At 33.6% G+C, this 27,068-nt stretch overlaps 1 protein-coding gene across 3 annotated transcripts in view; it reads right to left on the minus strand.

Moving 5' to 3' along the window:
• LOC126966469 (supervillin) overlaps positions 1–27,068 on the minus strand; it is a 248,261-nt gene that overhangs the window by 215,251 nt on the left and 5,942 nt on the right. The window contains exon 1 of one of the 3 annotated variants that reach the window (XM_050810517.1): positions 21,827–21,971. The exons of the other annotated variants lie outside the window; for them this stretch is intronic. The gene's annotated coding sequence lies outside the window, so the exon portion shown is untranslated. Of the gene's footprint in view, positions 1–21,826; positions 21,972–27,068 lie in introns of those variants that run through there. 3 annotated transcript variants of the gene reach the window in all.

Raw genomic sequence — 27,068 nt, forward strand, 5'->3', positions numbered from 1 at the left:
AGATAGAAGTCCCATTCTAGCGGGTACGGAGGTAAAAAGGCGCCTTAAAGTTTTGCAGGATAGTTTGGGCGGTGGAGATCACCATTAGGTGGCCTGAAGTCTCATTTGTCCTCATATTCCATAAAAAAAATACAAATTAGAAAAATAATCACTTCATCTGACAATTAGCCATCACCCTATACGTAAAGCATAAGCGTGACGCATATTGAGCATTTTTTCTCATCGCATATTCTCACAGCCTAATTCACACGTCTTTGCGTATGGTACCGATAAGCAAATTCCTTTACAAGCGCTGTAGCGCTAGTAAAGATTGAAACATTTCGTGTTTGATTGGATTTTTAGCGATGCAAGCGCTTTATTGAACACTGAGATCCGCATTGCGAAGTGCGATGAACGTGAATAAACTGAAGAAGACAAATAGCGCATAAAAAGTGGCACCACTTATGTCTAATTAATTATTATACTATCTGTACGTTGTCCCCCGCCCCTATTCCTCCGATGATCTATGAATAATGCGAATAATCATTCAAATTAGACTGCAATTTATATCGATTGCTGGGCGAAAGAAATCTTAAGACACTTGTACACTTGATAAGTCTGGATGAAACTAATCAAGTGAAAGACGATACCACCGAGGGTTATTTAAAAGATGTACAGTTTTCTCTTGCACGCCTTCTTACAAATATTATAAATGCGAATATTTGTCTGTTTCTTATGCTTTCGCGCCCTAACCTCACACCCGGTTATTATGAAATTGCACACGCGTTGTCAGAGGTTTAGAAAATGAGATACTAACAAAAGTAACAATTTAATAAATGAAAAATCCAACGCTACATAAACACCACACAAGGTTTTAGATTAAAAGTAAACACAATTACAAAAGAAAGTCAATTTAAAAAAAACATAAATGAAACGCAAAGACAATTGTAACTTTAAATTCAATGCGGAGAGAAAAAGAAGCTATATTTATATTTGAGTAGTTCACGCGTAATGAACTGTACAATTATATCATAGCATGGTAATAGCATAACTTGTCGTTATAATTGAGTCATAGCAAACACCTGTTAATTGGACTACAAAGCAATAAACTTTGTTGCGTAAAACTTCGGTATCATTGGGAACAGTCGTGCTATCTAATACTATGCGAAATTTTCCCGTCAAAGAGAGATTCCATAATCTTTAGTCGGCTTCACAAGCCATTAACAAATGTCTTCGAGACTTTAATGGCGTTTACTGTAGGAAGTACCATATGTCATTTTTTCTAGGCTAGGCTTTTTGTGTTTAATTCGATAGTCGTCTGCCTTTGCTCTTTGAGTGTTTTCATTTGTTACGATTCTCAGAGCTGTACAAATACAAGTATCTTATTACAAATAATTCTTGCATAATTTCTTTGAGTTTTATGATGAAAGTTTTTTCGGTATTTTTTTTACACCTTGCGTAGCATTGATGAACTTTAAATACGGATCTCTTTTTTTTAAGAATATAAATAAAGCCAGTTCTGTGTAATGTTAAAATAAGGATTAAAGTAGGTGCAGTAGTTTCTGAGCTAGTTAATATTCGTTTCAAATATCAACTATATTATATACTATATCTTCTCTATAATATATGTATAGAAATAAATGATTATGCTAAACATAATGAGCTACTTTTTTAAAAACCTTCAACAAACAAAAAATTTTATTAAACAAGTTTTTAGTGTTACTTTTTCATTATTATGAATATTGACTTTTTGTAAAGTTGGTCTGGTGATTTACAATAATGCAAAAAGGTTGTTAGATAAGAATAGCTTGTCATAATATTTAATGAAAAGACCATAACATAACTGTAAGTTGTCATTATGTATGAGCTAACTCATAGTTTTAAATATTTAGAGGCTGTTTCACAATGTATAAGTAAAGTTACGAATAATCAAATTCAATTATCATTTTAATAACCAGTCTAGCGAAACTCTCTCTAAGAAAAAAGCGATTCACTCGATTGTATGAAACGTGCTGTGCTTTATAGATTGACAGATGACGGCTATAATCTATATCTTATATATTATATAAACGTAAAAGTCCTGACTGACTGACTGACACTCACTTAAATCAACGCCTAACCCAAACCGTTGAACCTAGAAAGCTGATTTTTTTCACAACAGGTAGTTTACATAACGTAAGTATCAACTAAGAAGGGATTTTTGATAATTCCACTCTTAAGGGGGTAAAAAGGGGGTTGAAAGTTTGTATGGGGATGGAGTAAAATTTTAAGTAGGAGACTTGAAACTTTGCGTGTGGACTCCTTATTACAATACAAGAAAATGACTTTCAGCGTTTTGAAAGAATTCACCCCTAAAGGGGTTAAAAAGGGGTGCAAAGTTTGTATGAACCGATTTAGATGAAATTTGGTATAGAGGTAGTTCGAGACCCGGGGAAGGACATAGCATAGTTTTCGAATTCAACCCCTAAAGGGGTTTAAAAGGGGTGCAAAGTTTGTATGAACCGATTTAGATGAAATTTGATATAGAAATAGTTCGAGACCCGGGGAAGGATATAGCATAGTTTTTATCCCGGAAATCATCTCCTAAGGGGATGAAATTGGGGGGGGGGGGTTGAGGTTTGTATGGCGCTACGATATTTAAACGAGTTCCACGCGGATGAAGTCGCAGGCAGAAGCTAAATAGGGGTGTATGGGGAGACTCTTTTTTTGAGCTATAAGAAATAGGGAGTTAAATAGATTTTTTAGACATTTGGCTACATCTAGAAGTGTTGCGCGATTGCAAAATTATAGTTTGGTACGAAAGCACTATGTCGCACATTGGGGCCTTTGAAGCGTTTAATAGAACCCTAAAAGACATCCGAGGGAACAACTTCACGATGGGAGGGGTCACGGTTTTATTAGCTGGAGACTTTCGTCAGACTCTGCCCGTAGTACCGAGGGGAAGTCGAGCTGACGAAGTCAAAGCATGCATTAAGACGTCAAATGTTTGGCCCTTAATTAAAAAACTAAACATTTCAAAAAACAACTTAGAGGCCACGTGTGCGCCGGGGAATTCTCCGATCTTTTGCTTAAAATAGGAAATGGAGAATATCCGATAACTGAGGACAAAATTGTAATTCCACCAGAACTTGCGTCAGTTGTGCACACCGTTCAAGACCTAATAGACCGAATTTACCCAGATGTCCAAAACCTGCCAAATAAACCCATGGAGTGGTTGTGTGAACGTGCTATTCTGAGTCCTAAGAACGACCAAATTTCTGTTATAATGACACGTTATTGAAGGCGTTCGAAGGCCCAGAACTTCAATACAACTCTGTGGACTCTGTAGTTAATACGGATGATGCTGTTCAGTATCCTGTGGAATTCTTGAATGCACTCAACCCGCCTGGACTATCAACTCATAAACTTGTCTTTAAAGTGGGTGCTCCTGTGATGTTACTGCGTAATCTGAACCCTCCCAAGTTGTGCAACGGGACCAGGTTGTGTATAAAAGCGTTACATAACAATGTGGTAGAGGCCACTGTCAACACTCGTAGCTCTGGAGGTGAATCCATGTATATACCACACATACCTCTAATACCATCTGACTACCAGTTTGAATTGAAGAGGTTGCAGTTCCCCCTTAAGGTCTGTTTTGCAATGACGATTAATAAATCACAGGGTCAGACGTTAAAAACGGCAGGGATTGACCTAAGGACTGCTTCTCACACGGGCAGTTTTACGTGGCTTGTTCTAGAGTAAGTTCGCCGAGCAGTTTGGTCATACTAACACCTCAAGGCAGAACCACTAATGTACACTACATAATAAGGAAGTACTATAGCGAATCCAACAACAATTACAATATTGTTGTTGAAGCAACAATAATATCATGCATTGTAATTTGTAATATCACTTTGTTGGTAAACTTCAGCACAATTCTACCACCATAGCGAAAATAGCGAATAAACCTTATTCATTAACCTGCCTGCTAGAGTCTGTCAAGCGAGTCGTATCATCGTTGTAAAGAGCAACGATATATACGAGTTCCACGCAGACGAAGTCGCGGGCAGAAGCAAGTCTTGTAATAAACGTGGATAGCCGAAATCCGGATACCTCGTCGCCATACTGTAATTACTACTATTTCAAACTTATGTCAATCACTGGACGTTTCATACTAAACTAAATTTAGATTTTTACTTAGGCAGTCCCTCCTCTTATAACGTAGTATTTACATCCTCTTTGGTAATACCGAACGCACCACATGTTTAAAGAATTACTCTCTTCTTTTAGTTCCGTCTTAGCTTTTTTACTTGGTCTGAGAGGATTTTCGTACATAAAAACGACAAAAACAACAATTCTGAAATCCACTTCAGTTTATTAATGAAATATGACCTTGAACCAACGAACACGTAACACGCGGAAAAAAGGGAGCGCGGATCAACTAGACCGCTGATAACTAACAAAATTAGATAAACATGGAAGTAGACATATTGTTTGAAGAGCTCCAAATGTTTGTAAAAATTATTAATGATAACTTTGAAACATGCTTTAAAGTAGCTAACTACATCTTTAACCATAAACTTACAACTAGCGGTATATATACAAATTTGATTTGTACCAAAATTTATGGAGGATGCGGGACTCGAATCCGCGCCTCTCGGTTTCACACACACACACACACACACACAAAATCCCAGTACCTCCCGTACATCACTAAAATATAATAAATCAACTACCGATATGACACAGAAACGTGCAAGAGAGAACTATTTCTAACGAAGATATGTTCAAGTAAAACGAATCTATCGTTAGGCACTGTAACCGATTTTCATCGCTTTAAAAGGCATAGAAGGCATTTATTCTCTCAAAATTGATTCCTTCCAATTCTTTTTGATGTCATTTCTAATATACTTGGTACTTCTACCGCTACGGAAACTAATGGCGCTCTGAGAGAGAAGAAGCGACGGAAGAAACTCTTCCAGCATTCTTTTTTTTGGGCTGTTTTGAATAAAACATACAATATTGTACTGTCATTGCTATTGCTATAAAGTAATCATAACTAGATAATGGGTCTAGACCCAGGCTCTCCGATCACTTTGATATTCAGCTGTGTAGTAGTATTTACGACAGAGCCTTTTTTTAATAAAACATGTAAATTTATTTATAGATAAGGCCTGAACAGTGGCTGGGACTTGATTATAAAAGTTTATATACCCTTAAAGCTATTATGTATTATATTGATAAGTCGTAAACAATCAGCCACGTTTGGAAATAGTCCTTCAGCATTATGAAACCAAAAATAGCTAACGCACACAATGACAAAACAAAACTGGGTGCTGTCACACTCGGAGCGCCCAAGTAGAACATCTTCCCTACTAGCGTTGTTTTTCGCAAGCTAGCTTGTAAGTATGCCTACATAGAATATTGTACTTTTTTTTACTTACTTTTGTATAGGCAAGAGTTTATCACCTTATCCACCATAAAAATAAAGTATAAACGCCATTCTGTTTGGATTACAGAACAGTGTATCTTTTTAAATAAAGATATAATATTTTCTTGTATTTCACGTGATTTCGGCTTTTGGCAACCCTGACACTTCACAACAATTTTAACGAGGACCACCAATCAGTCGTAAAATGATAAATTTGACTCTGACACAGTAAGTACAAATATAAATGCGTTTTAATCCAAATAAAATTTGGGGCAAGAGATAAGTTTGCACTACTTTCGCATTACTCAAGCCCGTGATTTAATATTCTGTCTATAAGGTTTTCAGGTCAAGTATTGTTAAGTTTTAAATTGAGGGACTTTAAATATGTATACATCGAGGAAAAATGTACAAGACATAAGGAAAAAGCATAATTTTACATTGAGTATGGCAATTTTTTATTTAAGGCAACACTCCTGAATTTGAAAGTAAGATTTGCCGTTTTGAGAGCAGACAAGTGCGAGTCGGACACACACAAAAGTAGATTTTGAAATTCGCCGTCTTTGTTTTTAAAAATAATATATATATATATCACTCTCAACATACACTGAAAGACTTCTGACACTGGAACACCGAAGGGACATATTGGATTTACTACATAAGTATTAACAGTGTTTATGACAACGTCTTACTTGTGTCCATGTTTTAGAGTATGCACTCTAAAATTATGATGATACTCTAGAAACTTCTCGCAGAACTATTTTGGGGATCAATTCTCCTGTGTCGCGATTATGCAAAATTATAAACGATTATAAATGGTTAGACCCATTCAGAGATTCGTTGCCAAGGTTAAGAAAGTTTAAAAAATATATTATATAAAATAAATAATTAATATATTCTTGATTTGTTTAGTACCTATATCTTGACTTGTTTGGTAGATTTTGGTAAATTCCTATTTCCTATATCCTATATCATAGAATGGTTGTTTAATAACTTTTACTTATTTCATATAATTTTCACACATTTTTAAGCATGCGGTTTACTCTGTAAAAGATAATGCATTAAGTGATAATACCTTTGTAACTTAGCATAATTATAAATGTTACATTGTAATGACCACTGACCAACAATATACTGAGTCAGCTCCTTTTAGCAGGGAATCACGCTCACACTGTTATTTTTAATACTTTATTTTTAATATTTATAATATTGTTACGGTATTTAATTTAGTACTTAAGATTTTAATTAATATTGTAAATTGTTGTGTTTTTGTGTGAGTGTTTTTTATTGCTAATAAAGTATTTCTATTTCTAATTACCACTGGTGAATCTAATCATATATATATTTTGTTGCATAGACTTCCAATATACTAGCGTATAGCCCGATGGTTGACAAATTTCGATTTGTCAATGTGTGCGTTAGGTAGTGGATTAAAAATATAAAATAATAAAATGCTAATGCCAACCGCGGCTGACAACGTTCAATTGGTAACGGTGTTTCTTGTCAATTTGGTACAATCATATAATTGTGCTTGAAACAACACCTTATCAAAAATTCAGTTCTGCAAAACATCGCTCAAAATAACGTGCTCTGGACTTATATCACAACTTTTCATTAATAACGACCTCCGAATATACAATTTTTTAATGAATATAAGGGATGAGACGAGCAGGACGTTCAGCAGATGATAATTGTAGGCCCGTCCCATTACAATGCAGTGCCGCTCAGAATTATTGAAAAAACCAAAAATTCTGAGCGGCACTACGTTTGCACTCGCCACCTTGAGACATAAGATGTCAAGTCTCATTTGCCCAGTAATTTCACAAGCTACGGCGCCCTTCAGACCGAAATACAGTACCTTATGCTCACTCATTCTTGTTTCACGGCAGAAATAGACGCCGTTGTGGCCCATAATTCATAATCTAGCCGGAATCCTGTGCAAAGGAGCCTCTTGTATAAGATATATGGCCTTAGAATATACTAAGATATTTCTAAGTCTATGCTGAAAATTACCAGGCCATTTATGTTGCTGACTCTTTCGCTGCTTCGGTCGAAATATATAGACTTTTGAATAAACTTTTTGTTTTTTTTTTTAGTTAGATACTCATACCAAGTACATATAGATAATAACTCCGCCTACCGTGGCTGTAAATTAAATATTATTACAACATAAGTGTGACCAAATAAATTGCTTTTAGCATTTTTGTCAGTCTGTGGATTTGTCCATTCGTTCCATTTAAATGTGGTCTGGTTAATTCGAATGGATTCACAACGTTATATTATACTGTTCTATAATCAAAAATATAGAGGAAATAAATTTTAACATATTGTTGATTCCTATAAATAATATTAGCATCCCATTTAAATATTTAACACGACCATCAGACTCTTTCGTGCATGTTTATTGACTTTCCATTCGTTAACGGTAACCTTATACGTAGAAATAAAATGAAAAATGAAAGTATATACATACAAAACTGAACACGGCAAAAATTGTGTTAAGGCGCGGACTGATTAGGATTGTAAACGTTACAAGAAATACTGCAATATTTGTGTTGATCGTGTGGCTAAGCTGCAAATGGGCATTTATTTTACTGGTTTTCTTTTGTTTTTTCAAAATATTCTTATTAAATTGAATAATTGTTCGGTTTAAGTTTTAGAAAAATACTAATTCTATTTAATTCTTTCAAAAAAGAATGTTGTTATCGCTGAAAATTCAAAGAAAATGTTCATTACATGGCAATAAAAACATATAATAACTTACTCGACCATTTAAAAGACATGACATGTAATCAACTTAAGAATAGATTAACAACATGGCTAATAAAAAATTGTTTTTATTCAATAAATGACTATTTAAATTTAAGGAAAATTGTCATATAAATCTGACATGAATATTACTGTTTTATTAAAATTATAATTGATAATACGAGCAGTTGTAAAACTGACCTTATTCAAATGCAAATAAAGATTATTATTATTATAAAGATTTTTGACTCCAAAGTTTATTTTTGGGAAAAACTTCAAATATTTTTATTGAATATTTCAAATTATATATAGACATTTTATTCGGTTCAAATTGTTGTTTAAGTCCTTCTTTTTGTACCTACTGTATTTTTTGCGTCAGTATATTTTCATTGCGTTATATTGTAAACGACTCTTTAAGAAACTAACTTTTGTGGATATTGAGGTATGACCGCGCCTTAACTAACAGTTTTTATAGTGTTATTCTAGTTTAATTCGCTATCTATTGGTGTTTAACAAATTTTTTATGTTTTTTTATGGTTTATGACTACTAATTGACTATCGCGATATACTTATTTACTGATAGAATTGTCTAATATTAATAATTCTAATAATGTTTAGTTTTAAGTCCTAATAGTTTAGTTTAAAGTAAGTAGTAGTTAAGTATGTACACATAATTAAATGTTTTTTAAGCGCATTAACTTGCCAACAAACTGTTACATTTTGGCAAGATATATCAATAAGTTAAAAGTGTACTTATTTAACTAAAAAAAAAGTATCTTCCATTTGATCGCATACAAAGAAGAACTTCTTGAATCATCTACGAACTAGTCATCTCCTTTCGGCTTAATTATTTGGCGTTTTGTATGCATCTTGTACAGCATACGCTCCAGAGTCATTCAGGTTGATACCAGAAGAAAAATTCTACCGACATTATGTTGACGTCTGGCATTATACAAACGCGCGTTTCAAGAGAACCTTCTTGCCAATTACCGGCTGCAGTTTTCCCGAACCGATACTACTTAGTGACTTTTTAGTTTAGAGTACAAACCTTAAGCTTCGGCATCGCATCTCTTAACACGCATGTTAATGAGAGTCAAGTTATTTTAAATATTGTATATAATATAACGTGATTGGGAAAATTTTCTATTCTATTCAAGCGTGTTTTTTAGTCTTAAAAAAATATAATTTTATAGCAACGAATAATCGACTTTTTGATGGAGCCAAACATGCGTTCGCGCCTTAGTCTTTATCGGTTATAAATGAAATCGTCTTACCTGGAAATTCTGGTAATAAAAATTTGACAGACTTTAAATTATTGCATTGTCATTGCTCCTTGATTATTGTGTAACTGCAAAGCTTAGAATAGGGATTGCTCACCGCATAATTATTTTCATTTCTAATATTTGTTTCGTATGGACATATTTTCTATGACAGAGAATTTATTGACGCACAGTTTGACAGTTCTGCTGTGAAACAATTTCATTATAACAACATATTTGATGTTATAAAATATTATTGACAAATTAAAAAAAAAAACAGTATTTTATTTATAACGTACAGAACAACATCTGTCGGTCAGCTAGTTTTTTTTTTAATGTTTCTCATATTTAGGCATCGAGTGATTTACAACATCGCCACGAATACATCTCAAACGTGACTAATGCATGACCAATATTTTATTTACTTAATAAACAGTATTTGGAATGTGTAGGTGTCTAATATTTTATTCGGGCCTCGGCAAACACCTTAAAATGTCTCACACTATATCAATTAGATGCAAGATTGGCACAAAATAATCTCAAGTAAGGATTTCTCATTGCCAATACTGTTTTAAGCCGAGAAATGTGTATAGATTCAGCACAAACAAAATACAATTCTGGCCGTGAAGTCACCCTAATCCAGATAAATAAAGTAATTGACGTATCATTTGATGTAACTGACCATGGTGGACAGTTAACATACCTTAACTTGGAATATCAGAGGAATAACAGGAACGTTGCCGGCCTTTAAGATGATGCACCATCAGCTGGTATCATTTCATTTCCACCTGATAGAAAATAAATAGACTTCCTCACCATACTGTTTAAAACAGTATTATACTCTTTTTGCCCATTAATACTATTTACTGTTCTAAAAAAAAGTATACAAAATACTGTTAATGTCGTCGATAAGTCGGTGTCAGCTAGAGTAGGTTTGTAATTAATTCCTACATAGTTATAGGTGAGATGTGCTTGAGTCGCACGCGCGAAGTGAGAAGGCGAGAGCGAGGCGGTGGCGGGAGGACACCGATAAAAATAACAATAACCGTAACTAGAATTAGTTTAATCAATCATATTGTATAAAAATACGCAATTATTATAAGTATTGTTTTGGAATAGTATTTTTGAAAACGGTTCTTTTTTTGTTTGGCTAATTTAGTTAGCTAGGTTAGTTGAGGCTTTTGGCCTCATGTCCGGAAAAAGAACATGCCAGAACTAGTCTCTTGGACTCCCCGTGAGTAGTCTAAGGAACGCGTGAACTAATTTAACGTTTAAAAAATAATAATCAAAGTTATCCTAAGTGTTTAAAAGTGATTTTAAGTGTTTAAAAGTTTATTAAATATGAATGACAAAATTGTAATTATGTTGAACAAGCTTGAAAAAATTTCAAAGAATTTATAGGTGGCAAAAAACTCTCAAATATAGAAAACGAATACATCGCATTGAAGTCACAAGTGGAGAAGTTACTATTTATTATTAATCAGGACATAAAAATAGCAAGAAACTCGTCGTTTATGGACGCCTATCAGAAAGGAAACCGTTTGAATCTCGCGGACACTGAAGCAGCTCCGACACCTCAATCTAAATTACACAATTCAATAAATACACCACAACCTATTATCAACACTTCTACAGACTTAGATCACAGCACTTCATCGCTAAATAACGTACAGCATATTAATATAAACAATAAGAAATGCAATATTACCGATGGCGTGAAATCTAAATCTACCTTCAATAAATCGCCGGGCGAGCATTCAACTCAACGTCGTCCCGCCACAAATAAAGGTGAAAATATAAGTAATGTACAACGCCGGACTGATCGTGAATTAAGAAATGAGCGTAGAATGGTAAAAAGATATAACTTGCTATTTTTATGGACCTAGTTCAGACATGAACACACAAAATATTACAAAGAGATAGTCAAAACAGTAAAATATCTTCTATCAAAATATGCAAAGCATCTGTAATAAAATACATCTACGTGACCATTTAACTGATGAATTACCTAATCTACAAGTTATGTGTATCTCGGAAACCTGGTTATCTATAGAAAAACAAAAAACATTACACATAAATAATTATATTATAGCAGCTTCCTTCTGTCGTATACATCATGATGATGGCGGTGTTTGCATATTTGTTAAAAATAATTTAGAATATTTAGAACGTGTTGATATGTCAGTTACCTCTATCGAAATGGTACTTGAAGTATGTGCAATAGAGCTAATTAAAAAAAATCTACTACTGATTAATCTGTACTGGTCTGATAGTAGAAGAGTTGTTTTACAACTTATTAGAAAATCTCCTCATTAACACTAATAAAAAAGAAATGAATAAAAACATTATTATGGGAAATATGAATGTCGATTTTCTACATGCAAAGGAAAAAGCAGGCTCAATAACCTCATGTTGTGTTATAACTTCCATCAAAAAGTCTCAAAGCCTACTAGAATAACTCCTACAACTAAGAGGTGCATAGACCAAATTTTTACAAATTTCTATCTAGAAGGGTCCAAAATTGAAATAGGTATATGATTTTGGATTATCAGATCACAAGGGCATCATTTTCACATTACCTTTTACTTTTCACAATAAACATTGTTTCTCTAAATTAAAACTTAAATTTAATTACTTTAATATAAATAAATTTAAAAACGAACTCGCGAATATCAACTTGGATGATCAACTTAAGCCTAACAATAACGTTAACGAGAACTATAAGATATTCCTAAATATAATTGTTACTGCCCTGAATAAATGCATACCTAAATTACTAAAAAAAATACTCTAAACCAAAATAAAACTTATTTAACACTAGGAATGAAAAAAATACGTCAAAAAAAGAGATCTCCACAAGGAGTTTTAATAATAAATAGTGATACAAATCACAATCCAAAAATAAAGTAGTAACAAATTTTTATAAGAGACTAGCTGACCCGACAGCCGTTGTTCTGTATATAATAAATAAAATAATGTTTATATATGAATTTGTCAATAACATATCATAACATCAAAAATTATATTATTATTATTTTATTATTTATTCACCTTTGATACCTTCTTTGGACTTTGGACTTCCACAAATAATTCAAGACCTAAATTTGCCAAATCGGTACAGTCATTCTCTAGTTTTAGCGAGACTAACGAACAGCAATTCATTTATATATATATATATATAGATATTGCAAAGTTTTAAAAATTTGTATAAATAAATCTAAGAAAATTATAAATATCCGTAAATTCAGCTCAGCTGATAATAAAACATGATCCATGTGGAAAATAATACAAAATGAAACAAATAAAAGTAATATAAGAATAAAGCAAAACATAAGTCTTAAATCTTCAGAGATATTAGAGTAGATCCGAAAATTATTGCTAATACATTAAATAGTTTCTATTTATCCATCTCATCAAGCCCTAAAGTAAAAAACGACAATATACCTATAAATTCGAATAAAATAATTAATTCGATATTTCAAAATTCGTTTGAACCCAAAGACATCTTTAACATGAAAAAAAATCTTAAGAATAAAAACTCTTTCGGAATAGATGAATGATTTTAACCTACCCGTACACTAAACTTATTAATCAATAATTCTGTGAAGGATTATTTCTAAAGATGTCCATAATAAAACCGGTATATAAGAAAGGAAACACATCAGATGTAAACAATTACCGACTTATTGCCCTTCTACCTACATCAGCGAAAATATTTGAAACTGCAATGGCTATACGCCTTAGTAGTTTTCTGGAAAAATATAATATCCTAAATGAAAGCCACCATGGTTTCAGGAAAAACCATTCCACAACTTTAGGGATATAAATAAAAATATTCAGTTGGCCTGCTTGACATGAGCAAAGCATACGATAGAGTCTCTTATGATATCTTATTAGAAAAATTATTTCTCTCAGGAATTCGAGGATTGCCCACAAATGGTTCAAATCTTACCTTAATAATTATTGTTTTCAATATATGGAAATAGAAAATACTAACTTCGAGACTGGAAAGATAAATCACATAAGATCTAATAAAGCTCACTTATCAGGATCGATTCCACAGGGCAGTGTGTTGGGTTGTATATTGTTTCTCATATACATAAATGATCTTCCAAACTTAATAGACGATGATTGTACTCTTTTTGCTGATGACATTTCTATTTTGATCCCATGCTCTAATTTAAAACAACTAGAAGAAAAAATAAATATTACAATGGACAAAATCTTTTGTTGGCTAAATAATAATAATCTTGAACTTAATATTAATAAAACTAAAATTATACCCTTTAAACCTTACCAAAAATCCCCCTTAAATATATCATATTCTTACAAAAATTCACAACTTGAAACAGTTGACATAGCTACACTACTGGGATTAGACTCACACTTGGCATGGAAGCCATATCTACAGAAATGAAAAAGCAAAATGTCTTCTCTTACTTATGCTCTTTACCAACTAAAACGCGTAACAGATTTCAAATCAGCCCTTGCTGCTTATTGTGCATATGCGCATTCTAGATTATCATATATATGGAATATTAATATAGGGAAACTGTAGTGAAATAGAAGATATATTTATTCAACAGAAAAAATGTATCAGAATTTAAGAAAATATTCAGCAGATGGATTCATGTGGATTGTATATATATTGTATATATGTATTTTATTAAACACAAAATTTTAACTCTTACTTCAATTTACATCCTAGAAGCATGTAAATTTGTTAAAAAAACAATCGGACTTATACTCAATACTACCAAATAACAAGCGAAATAATAGAAATTCAAAGAAATTAAAAATTCCCCAAACAAATATGTCATTAGTGTCATCGAGCCCTCACCACATGGCAATAAAAATTTATAATCACATCCCAAACGATATTAAAAATAAAGAGAAGCCTTTAGTTTCAAAATGCTACTACGATTTACCCGAATTTTTTAATTACACTAAGTGTGAGAATTAGTTATAATATAGTCTGTATTTTTAATATCATAAGAAATCTATTGCAAAATGTGACTTGCAATAAAATATTTTGATTTGATTTAGCAGATTTCTACAATAACCTCATAAAATAAATCAATGATGATTTTAATTTTTTTTTAGTAGAAGCGAACTTGGATTATACACAAGATAATGATGCAGCAACACGCTAGTTTTGGCGGCCTCTAAAAAGTAGGTACATTTGAAGGAAAAAGGCGAGCAGTTACATAAGCTATCGTAAATTCTAAACGTAGAATTATTATTGCATTGCCGTGTTTTTATCTATGTCGGAAACCATGCTTGCAGAAGATTCAGAACTGTTTACAAGTTCAGATAAATTTTAATTCTTAACTTACAATTAACTATCTCATCGAATTACTAACGATTCAAGATAACATTATGTAGTTTTAATAAAAACTAGCTGATGCCCGCGACTTCGTCCGCGTAGATAAAGGGTTTTTTTTAAATAATAAGCAAGTCAGCAATTGAAGATTATCTCATGTCCTATTCCAGTTCCGGTACCCGTTTTCGCTCCCGTTCCCAACATATTATATGAATCTTATTTCGAGAACGATTTCTATGGCAAACTAAACCTACTATTGGTATAGTTATAGCTCATCGATGTGAATTTAAGTTTGTCACAAATCCCGCGGGAACCCTGGATTTTTCCGGGATAAAATGTAGTCTTTCCCAAGCTCTAGTTTATCGCTGTTCCAAATTTCATCAAAATCGGTTCTCCGGCGTAAAAGCGTAACAAACAAACTTACATTCAATAATATTAGTAGGGATTTAGAGTCATCTTCACCTATTCTAGTGATTTGTTGCAAATGAAAATATTTATAATACGGGTTTTATGTTATTTATTAGAGAGAAAGCTGGTACAACTTATATCAAAACAACTGTTGAAATAACATGTTTAGAAAATGACGATTGAATTAATTTGAAGCACCTGTTAGAAATCTTTTGTTTATTCCCATGAACTTCTATACACATATAAGGACATATCATTCGCAGTCTGATAGCGAACGTCAAAAGCTTAAAGGCAATGTAAGCACACTTTCCTCCTTACGCCCGTTTCCAATATTCTGTCTATCTCCTGATTAACTGTTAATTAACGCTGTTTAACCTGATTCCTGCCGCCGAATTCCACCTTCGCACGACACGCCACAAGTTAGGATATCATCCCCACCATCTGGATGTGTGGCGGTCCTCCACAGTGCGGTTTTCAAGGAGCTTTCTTCCACGTACTACAAAGCTGTGGAATGAGCTTCCTTGTGCGGTGTTTCAGGGACGATACGACATGGGTACCTTCAAAAAAAAGCGCGTACACCTTCCTTAAAGGCCGGCAACGCTCCTGCGATTCCTCTGGTGTTGCAAGAGATTGTGGGCGGCGGTGATCACTTAATAACAGGTGACCCGTACGCTCGTTTGTTCTCCTATTCCATTAAAAAAAAAACTGCGCGGCTTTGTGGCCTACTTGAGATAAAAGTCGTAACTATCGTTGACATGTCTGCCAATAATTTATCAACACTAACCTACCTTATCGGTACACGCTGTCTGTCAATGGGAGGACGTATAGCTTACCAGCGATAGAAGTTTGTATTAAAATTGCAATTCACGCGGCCAATATAAGGCGCGGTTATATTGGGACAGCTGCAGATTATTCACAGCTAATTACTGACAGTAGATGGTCGTAATTTATCTCTGTCTGTAGATAGTATATTGGGAACGGTAAATAAATATCGTAACGGTAACGAACAAAAACTATTCTATCTCTCAAGTTGGACTAAACTGCAATCGATGAAGTAATCCCCATTAAAATCCGTTTATTAGTTTAGGAGTCCATCGCGGACAAACAACGTGTCACGTAACTTATATGTATTAAAATATCCATATCCATCTTATCATATAATATACATATAATTCCGTTTCGAGGGACGGCAAAAGAAAAAAGTGTACTTTACTGAGATGCAGTTCGAATTGCTACAAAAACAGATATAATGATAATCCACACTCGTGGCTGAACGGTGAATCACGACCAATAAAATATATCCTTGTGCAAAAAGAATTGGCCGAGTGAAACTGGATTTCAATATAAACCGCTCTCGGCGTGTTTGTGAAGTCAGAACAACTTCGATATACGTACCTACTTCGGCGATGTTTTAAAAGTCTACCACATAGACCTAAATAGTTAGGCCGTTAAAATTTTGATGGAATGGATGAAGTATATCCCTGGGTGTGACATGAAAATAATGTCAAAGTCAAATCAAATAAAGTTTATGCAATTAGACTTAAACTAAGCGCTTTTGAATCGTCACTACAAATATTACTTTTAAATTGACGAACATTTATAGCAGAATGGTTAGTGAACCTGACTCCTATGCTAGGTCCCGGGTTCGAATCCCGGTAGGTGCAATCATTTATATGATCAATATGGATTTTTGTTTCCGAAACATGGATGTTTTTATGTATTTATATATGTTTAAGTAAGTATATTGTATTAAATATATCGTTGTCTTGTATCCATAGTACAGGCTTTGCCAATATAATAAAAAAATCTGAAGTTACCATAATATGTTTGTAAAAAGTTGAGCTCGTGAGAAGAACATACAAGAAACTCAATGGCCGCTCTTTTCAATCAAATAGAGTATTTTACAATGCCTGTAATAAACATAAAAAAATAGATTGTAAGGTTATGCATTCAATATATGAATAGTGTTTGAATAATATAAATAATTTCATATAAAGTAATAAATAATTAACTGTATAAATTCAAATTATTGTATATAGGATGCATCAAATTCAAATTCTAAAACACTTTATTTATATAGGTCACGAAAATGACACTTATGAATGACAAAAAAAAATGTCTTATTGAATTTACCGCTACTTCGTAAAGGGTTGAGCTAATGAGAGGAAATAGCAAGAAACTCATTGCCACTCTTTTAAGTCAAGATTTACATTTGAATTGTTTTACAAATCATTTCAATTACATTATATGCAAAGTGACGCAACAAAAATACTCAAATGTCAAAAACTGAAAGGGTTACACGAGTAAGTCAAAAAAAGAAAAAAAAGTAAACTAATACTTATAAACACAAGAGTTATTGAGTATAGTAAATGCATCAATCCACACATACCGTAAATAAATAACAACCTTTACAGCTTGAATTCATTGTTTGTAGGTTTTGAGCGAGTATCAAATAATTATTTATGTGTTATATTATTTTACTGAACTTAATATATAATATGACAGGATCATCCAGTCACCACAAGTTCACCCGTTCACAATCATGACGCATAGCCTAGCCATCGCCTCGTAACGATCCGCCCGACGACGTCGCCACAAGTAATGACATGCCTGTCTCAAGAACTCAAACAAATAACAAAAAATAAAATTGTTTTGCGTTTATTATTATTTCACGATTCCTTTGTTTAAAGCAAAAAATTGAGAATAGGAGCCTTTTCAACTAATTATAAATTATAGTAAAATTTTATGTAAACTTCCTATTTATATGTTTAGATAGACAGTGACAGCTGTGAACACGTCGAAATAAATAGAGGTTGACTGTTAACCTCTATTTTGAACAATGAACGCACACTAACACAAAGTGACACACAAATCGCGAGTGTAAGACGTAGCTTGTCACGCACACCAAACTAATAAACCTGGCCTGTTTTCATCGGTTTGGTTTCAGCAGGAAGAGGCTCATAAATTAACTATGTTAACTTATTAATGCTGTTAACACAAAAATCTGTAAAAACTAAATCATTGAAAATTTATTGAATTAGGCGTTACTTTGCGGAAATCCATAATTATACAAATGATTTAAGTTTTCTTTAGTGTTAATTGCGCCAATATTTGTTTTTAAAATAAGCAATTCAGTCCCGTGCCAGATTTTGGCGAGACAACACGTCCTGAGCATGCCGTGTAGAGGCGAAACACGTGTCGAATTGTTTTAAAAACAAATATTGGCGGAATTAACACTAAAGAAAACTTAAATCATTTGTACAAACTAAATCATTGTCAACGCATAAATCTATATATCGCACTTCTCAGATATGATTATAAACTGGAAATGCACGCATACAACGCATTATGGACACCTGCGAGTGACATTTGAAACATAATGATATGATCATATGCCGGAAGAAATGCCAGAAATATATGAATAGTATTTTATTCAAAGTATTTTCTGTTCATTTAAGCAGTGGCTATATTTTAATACAGAATCTCTGAATGCAAGTGATGTGATGACATGATATCAGAAACTTTTTATTAACATATTTTTAGTAATGACTAGCTGACCCGGCAAACGTTGTTTTGCCAAATAAATTATTTTTAGAGTTAGACAGTTTCTTGGACATTGCAACATTACTTTATTATCTATACTAATATTATAAAGCTGCAGTGTTTGTTTGTTTGTTTGAACGCGCTAATCTCTGGTACTGCTGGTCCGATTTGAATGATTCTTTCAGTGTTGGGTAGTCCATTTATCGAGGAAGGCTATAAGGCTATGTTTTTTTTCAAAATTAGGGATCCGTAATAAAATTGCTATTTTGTGACACAAGGTGTAAAATCGAAAACCTATTTTTGCGTGCGCTGCAAAAACTATTGACAATAGAACAAAATGATGTACAGGCAATATAGCCTTCCTCGATAAATGGACTACCCAACACTGAAAGAATCATTCAAATCGGACCAGTAGTACCAGAGATTAGCGCGTTCAAACAAATAAACAAACAAACACTGCAGCTTTATAATATTAGTATAGATAATAACACAGTCAAGTTAAGAAATAATTCACAAGTTCAATGACCCTGCGCTATTTAAGTAGTGGACAGTGCACACGAATGATTACACGTAGAATATAAGTTGAGGTCACGCCTAGATCACAACTTAACTAATTGTCTTTATCAGTTCATAATGTTATTGTTATGTCTGGCTCTCTACTAAATAAACGTTGGGAGAAAATATTCTTATACTTGTGAATACTAGCTTGGACCAGTCCTGCTTTATAATTATTGTTACTCGCACTAATTAATATTGATAAACGTTTACACAAATTAAATTTAAATTAAGCGTAATCTATAGTACGGGTGCCAGACATCGATATATTTACTGTACTTCTTATATATAACATTCTTGGGTCTGGATGTTTGTTACCAAACTCTTCCGAAACGGCTAAACCAATTTGTGTGTATATCGGGTAGATCTGAGAATCGGCCAACATCAATTTTTTTTTCTATTACGATTCAGCATTCACCCGTCTACGATCAACACCTATTTTTTGTATCGCGACTTTAATATTACTCTATTCCATCCACAGATACGCAATAGAGTTGATGGCAATCGATGGTAATGATTATTGTAGTATGATAAATTTTATGTACGATATATTTGGTAGGTCTGAGAATCGGTCGTCATCTAATTTTTATACCCCAAAATTTTTTATAGATTTTTTTATATTACTTTATATGGCAATACAACGTTTGCTGGGTCAGCTAGAATCATATAAATATTGCACCTACCGGTATTCGAACCTAGGTCCACTAGCTCAGCGGGCAGGGTTATTAACCCTTGGGGTATATCGATCGTACAATACGGTACATTTTATCGGTCAAATAATTCCCATTAATTGTCAGTTTGTCTGTTTTAAAATTTAAATTATCACATTTTCGAAGAATTCAGAATAGACAAAATATCTAACCCAAACCTAGGCATATTTAAAACGAAATACATACATACACACAAACATCCATGACCCAGAAACAAACACTCAGATTCACCAAATAAATGTTTGCACCTACCAGGATTCGAACTCAGAGCCGCTACCTCAGGCAGGGTAAGTAACCACTTAGCTATAGTCGTCAAATATTGCTGTGAAACCTGCGCTTTAAGGAAAAATCATAGGAGCAAACTCGCTAAATGTCATAGAAATACTAAGGACTAAAGCTAAACGACTCATACAGAAGAAGGAGAGCTAAAAACTGGAGTAAACCTATCTGGTATCCAAGAAATTGCAAACAACCAAGTTGCAAGGTGAGAAGATGGGACGACCGACGAAGGGGAAAATAACCTTAGGTCAGGTACGGCTAATAAGAGTAGCGGCAGATTAAAAACAGTGGAAGGTATTGGAGGAGGCCTTAATATCACAAGGCACACCTATCTGAGACAATTTTGGCCAATTGTATCCTTGGAGGTAGTATTTGCTGTAGACAGAAGGTTTTTGGCATAATTTACAATCAGTGTCCTCTTCTTTTGGTATGTGTTTCAATTTGGAGATTATTGGAATTATCTAACACAGATAATTTTAGCCCATCTTCCCTATTGAAATTTGGATGTTTTTTAATTTCAATGGCTTCACGAAAAAAGTAGAAATAAAACAAATACAGGGAAGATTTCAATATGTGCATGTAGGCCGACTTAGTGGAGTTAAGTTAACTGAACACACGACTTGTCGAGAGAAAATCGCTCCAATAGTTGAATCACAATTGGTCATATTTACGACCCATATAGCCGAATGGTTAGTGACCCTAATTGCTAAGCTAGAGGTCCCAGGTTCGAATCCCGGTAGGTGCAATCATTTATATGATGAATATGGATATTTGTTGCCGAGTCATGTATGTTTATATGTATTTATGTATGTTTAAGAAAGTATTAAATATATCGTTGATGGACCCATTGTGCAAGCTATGCCTAGTTTGCGGCAAGATAATTTGTGTAAAAAGTGTGTCAATATTATTATTATTATTTAGGCTACAGACGACGCTAGTAAAACAATATATCAACTTTCATGTCGTCTGCATCGGTAAATAATTGCACGTCTGTGTCCGAGAAAAATGGCACACAATTTGTGAACGGTCGACTTAACAATGGAGGTCAGTAACTCTTCAGAAACGCCTCATCTTCCGCAGTAGAATTATCATTACAAACTACAATTTATAGGATTTTTTTTGTGGGAAGATTCTGTGATTATGGTTACACTCAAAATAACGGTACTCTTGCACTTGTGTATTTGTTTGATGCGCTTTTTCTCAAAGTGACGGCCGCAGTAAATTCAGATCGGAATCGTATCGCGGTACGCTTTAGGTTATTAGTGGAGCGTTACGGCTATGTTCATATTCTTTCGTTCTTAAATTAAGAAAAAACAGTTTTAATATAAGGCTAAATAAAATTGGTAGAATTAAATTATATTCCCCGAAAACAAGTTGCCACCGTGAAAATACAATTATGGCACAAAATCATTTAAATGGCGCTTAAAAAACATTTAAACTTTGGAAAGTAATACCGAAAACAAGGGCATAGGTATCTTGCTGTACCTGATCAGCATAAGCTTTCTCTCGTTTGATCGAATAATCGATTCAGCTCGTTAGCAATTTATCGCTGTCACAGATAACAGCCGCGTTATTAATACAAACAGTTATCATCACTGTTTACAAACAGAATTACCATTTAGAAACGACGCACTTCACGGAAACATCGCACATTTCACATTAAAGAATTTACGTAGTTCGCCGCGTTTTAGGCCCGAGTACCAGGCTAGCAGAACAGCGTAGGAGAACACAACGCACCTGTTGAACGCGGCGCGAATAACGTTACTGACACGACTGAATGCAGACGATCTGTGCCTCGGGCCATTAGTCCCACGAGCGTGAATGCGTCACGCGGAAGCCGGTTCTGCCCTGGATCGGGCTCTCGAAAAAAATCTGCTCATCGTCGCTGATAAGGATAAATCGATAAGACAATACCGAGAATTTTCCTATTAGGAGTTTACGTAAACGATCTGCTTTGTCAACACCCACACTGTAATGTTAATAATAAATATAAGATGAACGAATGATAAATGTTGTGATGTGTGCGAATTGCGTGGGGCTTATAGAGGACATGTTTGTTTAGATAAGCCAATCTGGACTCATTTAATCGATATCCATTAAGTACCATAGATTCGTTAGTAATGCTCTTGTACGTATTTGTGGTGTGAAAAAATAAATTAACTTTTGTAAATATAGCAGCCAAAATGTTATTAAATATATTGACTGATTACTTGTCACGTCCTAATTTGTAATGCCACTCAAATATAAAGAAGAACATTCCTAATCAAAAACATATGAAGACATTGAAAATTCTTACTTGAGTGAAACTAGAAAAATATCCATAAAAGGCATTTATTTTCTCAAAATTGATTCCTTTACATTTCTATTTGATGTCATTTCTAATATACTAGATACTACTACCGCTTCGGAAACGAATGGCGCGCTGAGAGAGAAGAAGCGGCGCAAGTAACGGGGGGCCGCATTCTTTTTAGCGCTCTTTTCAATAAAATATAGAATATTGTACTGTCATCGCTATTGCTATAAAATAATTATAATATAGTCCCAGGCAGGTCTGATCACTTAGATATTCAGCTGTGGAGTAGGTAGTAGGATTTACGACAGAGCCATTTATTTATAAAACATTTAAATTTAATTATAGATAATGCCTGAACAGTGGCTGGGATTTTATTATAAAAATACATAACAGATTAAAACAAAGTGATTTCTGTAAAACAAAGTATACAATATAAAAAATTTTATTTCACAAATTTATCAACTACCAATCAGTAGGTCTATTATTATTAGGTTTAATCTACAGAAAAAATGGAACTAAACTACTTCTACAAGAACCACAAAGAACAACCTTGAAGACCTTAACAAGACCAAGACAAGATAATCTGTTCCTTAATGATTTTGCCAGAGCTTCAGACAGATAAGTACCATAAATTTTTTTTTAACAAAAACACAATCGACTTCAAAAACACTATTCCAAAACAATAGATATAATGTGCACTAAAAAGTATAAAAATAATTACGTATTTTTATACCATCTAATTAATTAATCTAATTCTAGTTACGATTATTGTTATTTTTGGAATCGGTGTCCTTCCGCCGCGACCCGCTCTCCCCTCTCGCCTCCTCACGACTCAAGCACATCTCACCTATAACTATGTATGTAGTAACAAACCTATCTTGGATGAAACAGACTTTTCTGAAGTCGGCTAAATATCATCATACTTTTGCTCAATATAAAAGACAATGAAATTCAACATAAATAATAAAAAGAAATCTACGTCACGGCTGTTATCAATTTCTTCAATCACCGTCATGGTGTCATTATTGTCATTTTCGCGCTCAGAGCTTAGTCGAATATCAATGAATAAAAAGAGTTTATTTACTTTCTCAAAAAGAAAATCAAATCTTTCATTATATTATATTTACTTTACTCACCCGGCAACCTTGTTTTACTATATAGATTAAGTACCCTGCGCCATTTTATTCTATGAATTGTCATAGAATGTACTGTCAACAGAAAAAAAAATGATGTACAGGTATTCCGAAATATTGTAGTCTATAGCCATCGGAAATGTGTAATCAATATTAATGAGTTAAAATTGAAACAAAAACACATTTCTGAATGATTTTATAATATGTATTAGTAAAATACTTAGGATTAATATCGTATTTGTGTAAACAGCTTTATAATTGCCTATTTTTATATGTAAACAAAAACTTAATAAATCATATACTAAAACCTTCCCCGAGAATCACGCTAACCATTGGTGAAAACACCATGAAAATCGATGTAGACGTTCTTGAATTTAACGCGAACAGACAGACAGACTTTGTTTTAAAATATGTAGCGATTGAAATGTCTTTGTATAAATTATTTGTATTGCGAATAAATAGGTATTTCTAAGTGAAACAAATACAGCTTCCGGATAAGTAATCACCAACTATCATATGGTTTTACCATCTCCAGAACACGCTGGACAAAAAAACTGGACGTCAAAAAAACTCTGGTTCTTTGTGGTATCTCAAAATATTTATTATTCACGAGCATTCATATCAGTTGAAAAGGCAAATCGTCATCTCGAGGTTTTTTATCAATAATCCATATCTAGGTTATCACATAATATAAGACAAGACTCCATCCGATCTGCTATCAAGTGTCAGCTTATCACATTATCTATCGCTGCGAAATATGTGCGAAAGTTAAGATGTTTGTCACTGAATCGTTACTAATATTACAAATGATAAAGAATTGCTAGAAACTGTCATAACAATAATGTTAACAACAGGAACAGACATAAACTTATAGTGCCTACTACTCGGCTAAGTCGAGTTAGTAAGTCTTTTGTGGGGCGATGTACTCGTATATGCTTTTACAACAAGATCCCAGAAAATGTTCAAAACAAAAGTATTACGTTATTCAAAAGAATTTTTAAAAAACGTTTGTGTGGTAAAGGTTACTATAACATAAATGACTTTCTTAGTGATCCACAAATTGGGAATGGAGCGACCGCCCTCAGTCTATTAAATAATAAGTTTAATTGTACAATGTTACTCTGTAAATATATTTTTTAATGAAAAAAAAAGCCCGCTGAGTTTGTTGCGCCCGTTCTTTTCAGGCCTGAGGCATTCATTTTGGAATGGGTGGCAGTTTTTTTACTTTAAATAAGTGATGTCACATCCTATTTTGAATAAAAATATTTGAATTTAAATTTAAAATGATTTTGTTTGTTCAGATAATTTGTTTCAGCTGATGTTGGCTATTTCACATTTGTTATAAGGATTGTTCGTTCAATTGGGAAAAGTAGGCATCTTAAGGGTGATCTTTGTACGACCAATGGGTTACCGCTACACAATTAGCGGAAAATCCCGTACTACAGTGGATTTTGGCTGTAGTTTAAAAACCGGCGATTCGAATGCCGATGTCAAGGTGTCATCAATACAATTGGGTACTTGAACGACTACATTTATAGTTTTTGGACACTAAAAAATAATCAACTATGGCTAGGGAGTCTACTAAATACTATACTCAACAATTGGCCGCGTGGTATTCATGTACAGTGCGGTTTTAAAGAGAGATCCTGACTATTCCATCTACTTTGCAATTCTAGATCAATATGACGTAGGGTACTTCAAAATAGCGGCCAAGTCCGACTCGCGTATGAAGGGTTCCGTAGCAGCAAGTAACATAATATAAAAGTTCTTGGAGTTTGATGTAACGATTTATGGCGTATGAAATAAAAGCTACTAACTACATCTGGTTCAAACCAATTTTCGGTGGAAGTTTGCATGGTAATGTACATCATATATTTTTTTAAGTTTTTTGATTCCCTAATTTTGGAACATACAGGGCGATACACATTGTACCACTTTGGATTTACGTTTCTCTCGCGCAAACTATTCAGTTTAGAATAAAATGATATTAGAAACCTCAATATTATTTTTGAAGACCTATCCCCTAGCTACCTCAAACGTATGGGTTTGATGAAAAAAAAATTGAGTTCCATTTCTAAGTATGGGACCCCCAAAATTTATTGTTTTCTTTTCTATTTTTGTGTGAAAAACTTAATGCGGTTCACAGAATATATCTACTTACCAAGTTTCAACAGTATGGTTCTTATACTTTTGTAAAAAAGTGGCTGTGACATACACGGTCAGACATGACGAATCTATAAGAGTTCCGTTTTTTGCCATTTGGCTACGGAACCCTAAAAAAGAGGTCACAACCGAAAACATCAACATAGCTTTAAGCCAATATCTCCAGTGTTTTCAATATGACGAACGGCGCAATTTTATAATCAGCTGTGGCAGGATTGTTTGATCTATTCCGTAAAAATATAACTTTCTCGGAGATTTAATTTGTATTATGTCACAACTGGGTTGAAATGCCACATTTATTAAAAGTTATACAAAAATTTCACTTGCTTCATATTTTCGCTATTAAATATTCTGGCGCAAAGGAAATAGTTATCAACAACGTATGCGACAGCTAGAAAAATATTTTAAACTGTCACATGAATTTAAACATCTATCGTGCGTTCAATTTGTATAATTGATATTGTCAATATCAGTTTTTTTAAAGTTTATATTAGGTATTTATTGTTTATTTTCGTTTCGGACCTCTCGAGTGTATTATAACCCTCGGCTTTGCCTCTTGCTTAACTCCAACCTGGTAGGAATAGCCTGTTCTAAGTGAACAATATTCTATTTTAATAACTTAAGAATCACACATAGGTTCGTCAATGATTCGAATAAAGGCATATAAGATTTAAATTATAATCCGTCTTACGTTGCAAACTGACTTGTAAATGAAAGTGTGTATCATTATTTGTATAATTATTATTTTACTTCAAAAGTAATACTAAGCGAATGAATTGCTAAATTAAAAAAGAAGAAGAGCTTACGTTACAGATTCTATAACCGTTTGGGAAATTTCCATGTTAGGTTTCCGTTTTATGTATTCATGTATTAAAGAAGGAACTAGGGTAATATGAAATCGATGAACGATAGCTTTATCAAATTCGGGCGCCATTGGGTCAATTTTGAATTGGGAATCCGGAATTGAAGAACCTTGGCTGTTCAGCGAACTAATATTTTCCATGATGTTTTCCCATTAGTTAACCAGTCCTGTATATTCCAGGATTACATGAGTGACCCCTTCGTCTTCGACCTGACAGGGGCCACTTGGGCCTGTATGTTACGCCAATTGCGAATAGGTGCTCATTTAGCTTTACATAAGTAATGACTGAGCAAAGTCTAAGTACGCTCTATAGTCTCAGCCTCAGTAATAAGGGAACCACCCTTGTTACTGGTATAGAACCATAAAATAAGTCACTAATCTAAATATAATGAACTGTTATCATTAG

This window comes from Leptidea sinapis, chromosome 10 (assembly GCF_905404315.1).
Source record: "Leptidea sinapis chromosome 10, ilLepSina1.1, whole genome shotgun sequence".
Taxonomy (NCBI): domain Eukaryota; kingdom Metazoa; phylum Arthropoda; class Insecta; order Lepidoptera; family Pieridae; genus Leptidea; species Leptidea sinapis.